Consider the following 6,994-nt stretch of genomic DNA (forward strand, 5'->3'; position numbering starts at 1 on the left):
TAAAACCAATAAATCACTGAAGTAGTAATTAGTGAAAGGGTATTGTGCACACACCAAAAAACAGTTTGCAAACTAGAATCACTCAAACCAAAACATGGAGTGAGGCTCAGGGATATATTGTTATAAAGCAGCTTATATAGTGAAAAGGCCGTGACTGTTTCTTCTTCATAGTGATTGGTTAAAATAGTAGAATTTTCAGTGGTTACCTCATATCAACCGTGAGAAACAGTTCAAGTTTTGTTTATAATTTCCAAAGGCATAAGCAAGAAATGACTAAATTGGTTTTGTCTGCCCAGGGAATTTTCAAGACTGGCCTTTGTTTGGTTTTAAGAGATCACAGTTATTATTGATTTACATATAGAATTTCCTTTTAGTAAATTCTAATAGCTAGCAGGGTTGCACAGAAGATACATAATTGGTGGCTGAACACAGGGTGTAGATTTTTGAGTTTGATAAGGCTGGTTGAGAGACTTAACTTTCATGTTTCACAAGTTACAAACTTGACTTCTAGAAAGAATGGTTTTTTATCAGAAGGGCTCTGAACTCTAATTCCAGGAAGTTATTTCAGGTACGGTGAATGTCTATAATTTTAAAATTTGAACTTCTTCCAAGAAACAGGCTGGAAACTTCCCCTCCCTTATGTCATTAGAAATATTTTCTTCTTTCCCAGGGAGAATTATTCTCCTTCTCCCACTCCACTTGCCAGGCCGTGGCCATGGAAAGATGAATAAATCATCAACCGTGCGCTCAAGTTGCTCACAGTATAAATGGGAGACAGAGATAGATCCACCTCTGGAGTACAGAGCAGATGGTAAGTGCTACAACTGAGTCATAAACAACATGCTCTGGAAAGAAGAAACAAGTTGACTAGGGACAGCAAGAAAGGTGTTAAGAGGTGATCCAATTGAGCTGGATCATAATTGAAGAGCAAGATATGAATAAGTGGAGAAGTCCATCTGAGGAAGAGAGAAAATGAATAAAGACAGGGGATGGAAATGTGCAAAGATGTATTTGGTAAACAATTAATAGCTCATAGAATACAGAGTAGGAAGGGTAAGTGGCTGGAATGGGGTTAGAAACGGAAGATAGGACCAGATTGTAAAGGCTGGGGATTTTATTTTGTAAGCAGTGGGGAGCCATCAAAGGCCTTTAAGCTAGGCAGTGACACCAGCAGAACTGTGCTTTAGAAAGATGACTAGGAAGGAAATCAGCAATGAATTGCCAGAGGTTAGAGACCAAAGGCCAGGTAAATCATTAGAAGATGATTACAGTAATCAGGCGAGAGAATGAGTGCCTGAACTAGAATCGGGTTCTGGGAATTGGAAGGAAGGGATTTGAAAGGATTTCATTTGAATTCAGAGATCTGCAGGCAAATAATAGTCCATCCCTGATTGGAAATTATTGTGTCTAATATTGAGACATTTCTAATCTAGTGAGGAAGACAAAACATGAGAAAACATGCAAGTATATTCAAAGATGTAAAGCCAGGCATAATAAACAGTTCTAGGAAGTGAGATACAAGCAATCACTATGTGGAGTGAGAGGCAGAGAGGCGGCATTGGGTTAGCTGTGACTGGTTCTGTGAAACAGACATAGTCAAGGAGCAACTGTGTTCGTAGAAAGAAATGTTGAACAGTCTCAGTGAGGCACTTTACACGTGCTTTTCTGTGAAAATAATTTGTTTGTAGGGGAATTATTCAGATTTATCCAAGAAATTTTTATTCTGGGCATTAGTCTAAAGATAGCAGAAAAAGAGGAAAATATATAAAACAAAGTAGAAGGTGATCTTTACAGATTTTACTCTATTTGAGGTGGGGGTCCTGATAAAGCCATCATAAATTGAAAATATCGTAAGTCAAAAATGCATTTAATACACCTAACCTACCCATCATCTTAGCTTAGCCTAGCCTACCTTTAAACGTGCTCAGAACACTTACTTTAGCCTACAGTTGGCCCAAATCACCTAACACAAAGCCTATCTTATAATAAAGTGTTGAATATCTCATGTAATTTACTGTATACTGTAGTGAAAGTGAAAATCAGAATGGCTGGATACAGAATGGTTGTAAGTGTCTCAGCTGTTTACCCTTATGATCTAGTAGCTGACTGGGAGCTGCAGCTCCCTGCCCTGCCCAGCCTTTTGTACTGCATATCCCTAGCCCTGGAAAAGATCAAATTCAAATTTGAGGTATGGTGTCTACTGAATGTGTAATATTTTGCACCATCATAAAGTCAAAAAATCTTAAATTGAACCATCACATACTGGGGACTGTCTGTGTATTCCATGGCCAAATTATGACTCCTTCAGCACTGGCAGATTTTATCAGAATGCAATATTCCCTTTAAAGGCAATGGAGACAAAAATGATGGGGAAATGGGAATTTGGCCTATGACTGCACTAAAGAGGAAAAAGAATGCAAGTTGTTAAGAGGCTAACACTGTCCTGCTGGTGCAATAAATCTGTTAATGATAAGGACAAAGTCTAAGCTGGAAACCAAAACACCACACTGGAAAGAATAGTAGTTTTGGTGGATGCTATTCACATTCAGTCTGAACTTTTTATAATAGAATATCTTAAAACTTAACAGAAATTTAACTATATCAAAAGATTCAAACTTAAACATTCTGTGGCAAGCATTTTTATAATAAAGCATAAACATTTTTTAAAAGAAAAAAATATTGCTCCCAAGTAAGGATATGACTATATGGGTGTGATTCAGTGTCTTGCCTGCAAGGCCAAAAATGTCTTAATCCATGTCCCACAATCAACATGTTAAACAAATTTTGTTATATCCCTCTCCCTCTGTACTTCAGTTTAACTTTATGCAATATTGAAACATAATTTTTGTTTTGAATTTTATTTTATTTATTTTTTTATACAGCAGGTCCTTATTAGTCATCAATTTTATACACAGTAATGTATACATGTCAATCCCAATCACCCAATTCATCACACCACCACCCCCACACGCCCTGCTTTCCCCCCTTGGTGTCCATTCGTTTGTTCTCTACATCTGTGTCTCAATTTCTGCCCTGCAAACCGGTTCATCTGTACCATTTTTCTAGGTTCCACATATATGCATTAATATACGATATTTGTTTTTCTCTTTCTGACTTACTTCACTCTGTATGACAGTCTCTAGATCCATCCACATCTCTACAAACGACCCAATTTCGTTCCTTTTAATGGCTGAGTAATATTCCATTGTATATATGTAACACATCCTCTTTATCCATTCGTCTGTCGATGGGCATTTAGGTTGCTTCCATGACCTGGCTATTGTAAATAGTGCTGCAATGAACATTGGGGTGCATGTGTCTCTTTGAATTATTGGTTTCTCTGGGCATATGCCCAGTTGTGGGATTGCTGGATCATATGGTAATTCTATTTTTAGTTTTTTAAAGAACCTCCATAGTGTTCTCCATAGTGACTGTATCAATTTACATTCCCACCAACAGTGCAGGAGGGTTCCCTTTTCTCCACACCCTCTCCAGCATTTATTATTTGTAGATTTTCTAATGATGCCCATTCTAAGTGGTGTGAGGTGATACCACATTGTCGTTTTGATTTGCATTTCTGTAATAATTAGTGATGTTGAGCAGCTTTTCATGTGCTTCTTGGCCATCCGTATATCTTCTTCGGAGAAATGTCTATTTAGGTCTTCTGCCCATTTTTGAATTGGGTTGTTTGTTTCTTTAATATTGAGCTGCATGAGCTGTTTATATATTTTGGAGATTAATCCTTTGTTGATTCATTTGCAAATATTTTCTCCTATTCTAAGGGTTGTCTTTTTGTCTTGTTTATGGTTTCCTTTGATGTGCAAAAGCTTTTAAGTTTCATTAGGTCCCATTTGTTTATTTTGGTTTTTATTTCCATTACTCTAAGAAGTGGATCAAAAAAGATCTTGCTGTGATTTATGTCAAAGAGTGTTCTTCCTATGTTTTCCTCTAAGAGTTTTATAGTGTCAGGTCTTACATTTAGGTCTCTAATCCAGTTTGAGTTTATTTTTGTGTATGGTGTTAGGGAGTGTTCTAATTTCATTCTTTTACATGTAGCTGTCCAGTTGTCCCAGCACCACTTATTGAAGAGACTGTCATTTCTCCACTGTATATCCTTGCCTCCTTTGTCATGGATTAGTTGACCATAGGTGTGTGAGTTTATCTCTGGGCTTTCTATCTTACTCCATTGATCTATGTTTCTGTTTTTGTTCCAGTACCATATTGTCTTGATTACTGTAGCTTTGTAGTATAGTCTGAAGTCAGGGAGTGTGATTCCTCCAGCTCCATTTTTTCCCCTCAAGACTGCTTTGGCTATTTGGGGTCTTTTGTGTCTCCATACAAATTTTAAGATTTTTTGTTCTAGTTCTGTAAAAAATGCCATTGGTAATTTGATAGAGATTGCATTGAATCTGTAGATTGCTTTGGGTAGTAGAGTCATTTTCACAATACTGATTCTTCCAATCCAAGAACATGATATATCTCTCCATCTGTTGGTGTCATCTTTAATTTCTTTCATCAGTGTCTTATAGTTTTCTGCATACAGGTCTTTTGTCTCCCTAGGTAGGTTTATTCCTAGGTATTTTATTTTTGTTGCAATGGTAAATGGGAGTGTTTCCATAATTTCTCTTTCAGATTTGTCATCATTAGTGTATAGGAATGCAAGAGATTTCTGTGCATTAATTTTGTATCCTGCTACTTTACCAAATTCATTGATTAGCTCTAGTAGTTTTCTGGTGGCATCTTTAGGATTTTCTCTGTATACTATCATGTCATCTGCAAACACTGACAGTTTTACTTCTTTTCCAATTTGTATTCCTTTTATTTCTTTTTCTTCTCTGATTCTCATGGCTAGGACTTCCAAAACTATGTTGAATAATAGTGGTGAGAGTGAACATCCTTCTCTTGTGCCTGATCTTAGAGGAAATGCTTTCAGTTTTTCACTATTGAGAATGATGTTTGCTGTGATTTTGTTGTATATGGCCTTTATTATGTCGTGATAGGTTCCCTCTATGCCCACTTTCTGGAGAGTTTTTATCATAAATGGGTGTTGAATTTTGTCAAAAGCTTTTTCTGCATCTATTGAGATGATCATATGGTTTTTATTCTTCAATTTGTTAATATGGTTTATCACATTGATTGACTAACGTATATTGAAGAATCCTTGCATCCCTGGGATAAATCCCACTTGATCGTGGTGTATGATCCTTTTAATGTGTTGCTGGATTCTGTTTGCTAGTATTTTGTTGAGGATTTTTGCATCTACAGTCATCAGTGATATTGGTCTGTAATTTTCTTTTTTTTGTAGTATCTTTGTCTTGTTTAGTATCAGGGTGATGGTGGCCTCATAGAATGAGTTGGGGAGTGTTCCTTCCTCCGCAATTTTTTGGAGGAGTTTGAGAAGGATGGGTGTTAGCTCTTCTCTAAATGTTTGATGGAATTCACCTGTGAAGCCATCTGGTCCTGGACTTTTGTTTGTGGGAAGATTTTTAATCACAGTTTCAATTTCATTACTTGTGATTTGTCTGTTCATATTTTCTATTTCTTCCTCATTCAGTCTTGGAAGGTTATATGTTTCTAAGAATTTGTCCATTTCTTCCAGGTTGTCCATTTTATTGGCATAGAGTTGCTTGTAGTAGTCTCTTAGGATGCTTTGTATTTCTGCGTTGTCTGTTGTAACTTCTCCTTTTTCATTTCTAATTTTATTGATTTGAGTCCTCTCCCTTTTTTTCTTGATGAGTCTGGCTAATGGTTTATCAATTTTGTTTATCTTCTCAAAGAACCCGCTTTTAGTTTTATTGATCCTTGCTATTGTTTTCTTTGTTTCTATTTCATTTATTTCTGCTCTGATCTTTATGATTTCTTTCCTTCTGCTAACTTTGGGTTTTGTTTGTTCTGCTTTCTCTAGTTCCTTTAGGTGTAAGGTTAGATTGTTTATTTGAGATTTTTCTTGTTTCTTGAGGTAGGCTTGTATAGCTATAAACTTCCCTCTTAGAACTGCTTTTGCTGTATCCCATGGGTTTTGGATCATCGTGTTTTCATTGTCATTTGTCTCTAGGTATTTTTTGATTTCCTCTTGGATTTCTTCAGTGATCTTTTGGTTATTTAGTAATGTATTGTTTAGCCTCCATGTGTTTGTGTTATTTACATTTTTTCCCCTGTAATTCATTTCTAATCTCATAGCGTTGTGGTCAGAAAAGATGCTTGATATGATTCCAGTTTTCTTAAATATACTGTGGCTTGATTTGTGACCCAAGATGTGATCTATCCTGGAGAATGTTCCATGCATAGTTGAGAAGAAAGTGTAATCTGCTGTTTCTGGATGGAATGTACTATAAATATCAATGAAATCTATCTGGTCTATTGTGTCATTTAAAGCTTCTGTTTTCTTTTTTATTTTCATTTTGGATGATCTGTCCATTGGTGTTAGTCAGGTGTTGAAGTCCCCCACTATTATTGTGTTACTTTCAATTTCCTCTTTTAGAGCTGTTAGCAGTTGCCTTATGTATTGAGGTGCTCCTATGTTAGTTGCATATACATTTACAATTGCTATATCTTCTTCTTGGATTGATCCCTTGATCATTATATAGTGTCCTTCCTTGTCTCTTGTAACATTCTTTATTTTAAAGTCTATTTTATCTGATATGAGTATTGGTACTCCACCTTTCTTTTGATTTCCATTTTCATGGAATATCTTTTTCCATCCTCTCACTTTGTCTCTATGTGTCCCTAGGTCTGAAGTGGGTCTCTTGTAGACAGCATATATATGGGTCTTGTTTTTGTATCCATTCAGCAAACCTGTGTCTTTTGGTTGTAGCATTTAATCCATTCACATTTAAGGTAATTATCAATATGTATGTTCCTATGACCATTTTCTTAATTGTTTTGGGTTTGTGTTTGTAGGTTCCTTTCTTCTCTTGTGTTTCCCACTTAGAGAAGTTCCTTTAGCATTTCTTGTAGAGCTGGTTTGGTGGTGCTGAATTCTCTTAGCTTTTGC

The sequence above is a fragment of the Globicephala melas genome, chromosome 2, assembly GCF_963455315.2.
Source record: "Globicephala melas chromosome 2, mGloMel1.2, whole genome shotgun sequence".
Lineage (NCBI taxonomy): Eukaryota > Metazoa > Chordata > Mammalia > Artiodactyla > Delphinidae > Globicephala > Globicephala melas.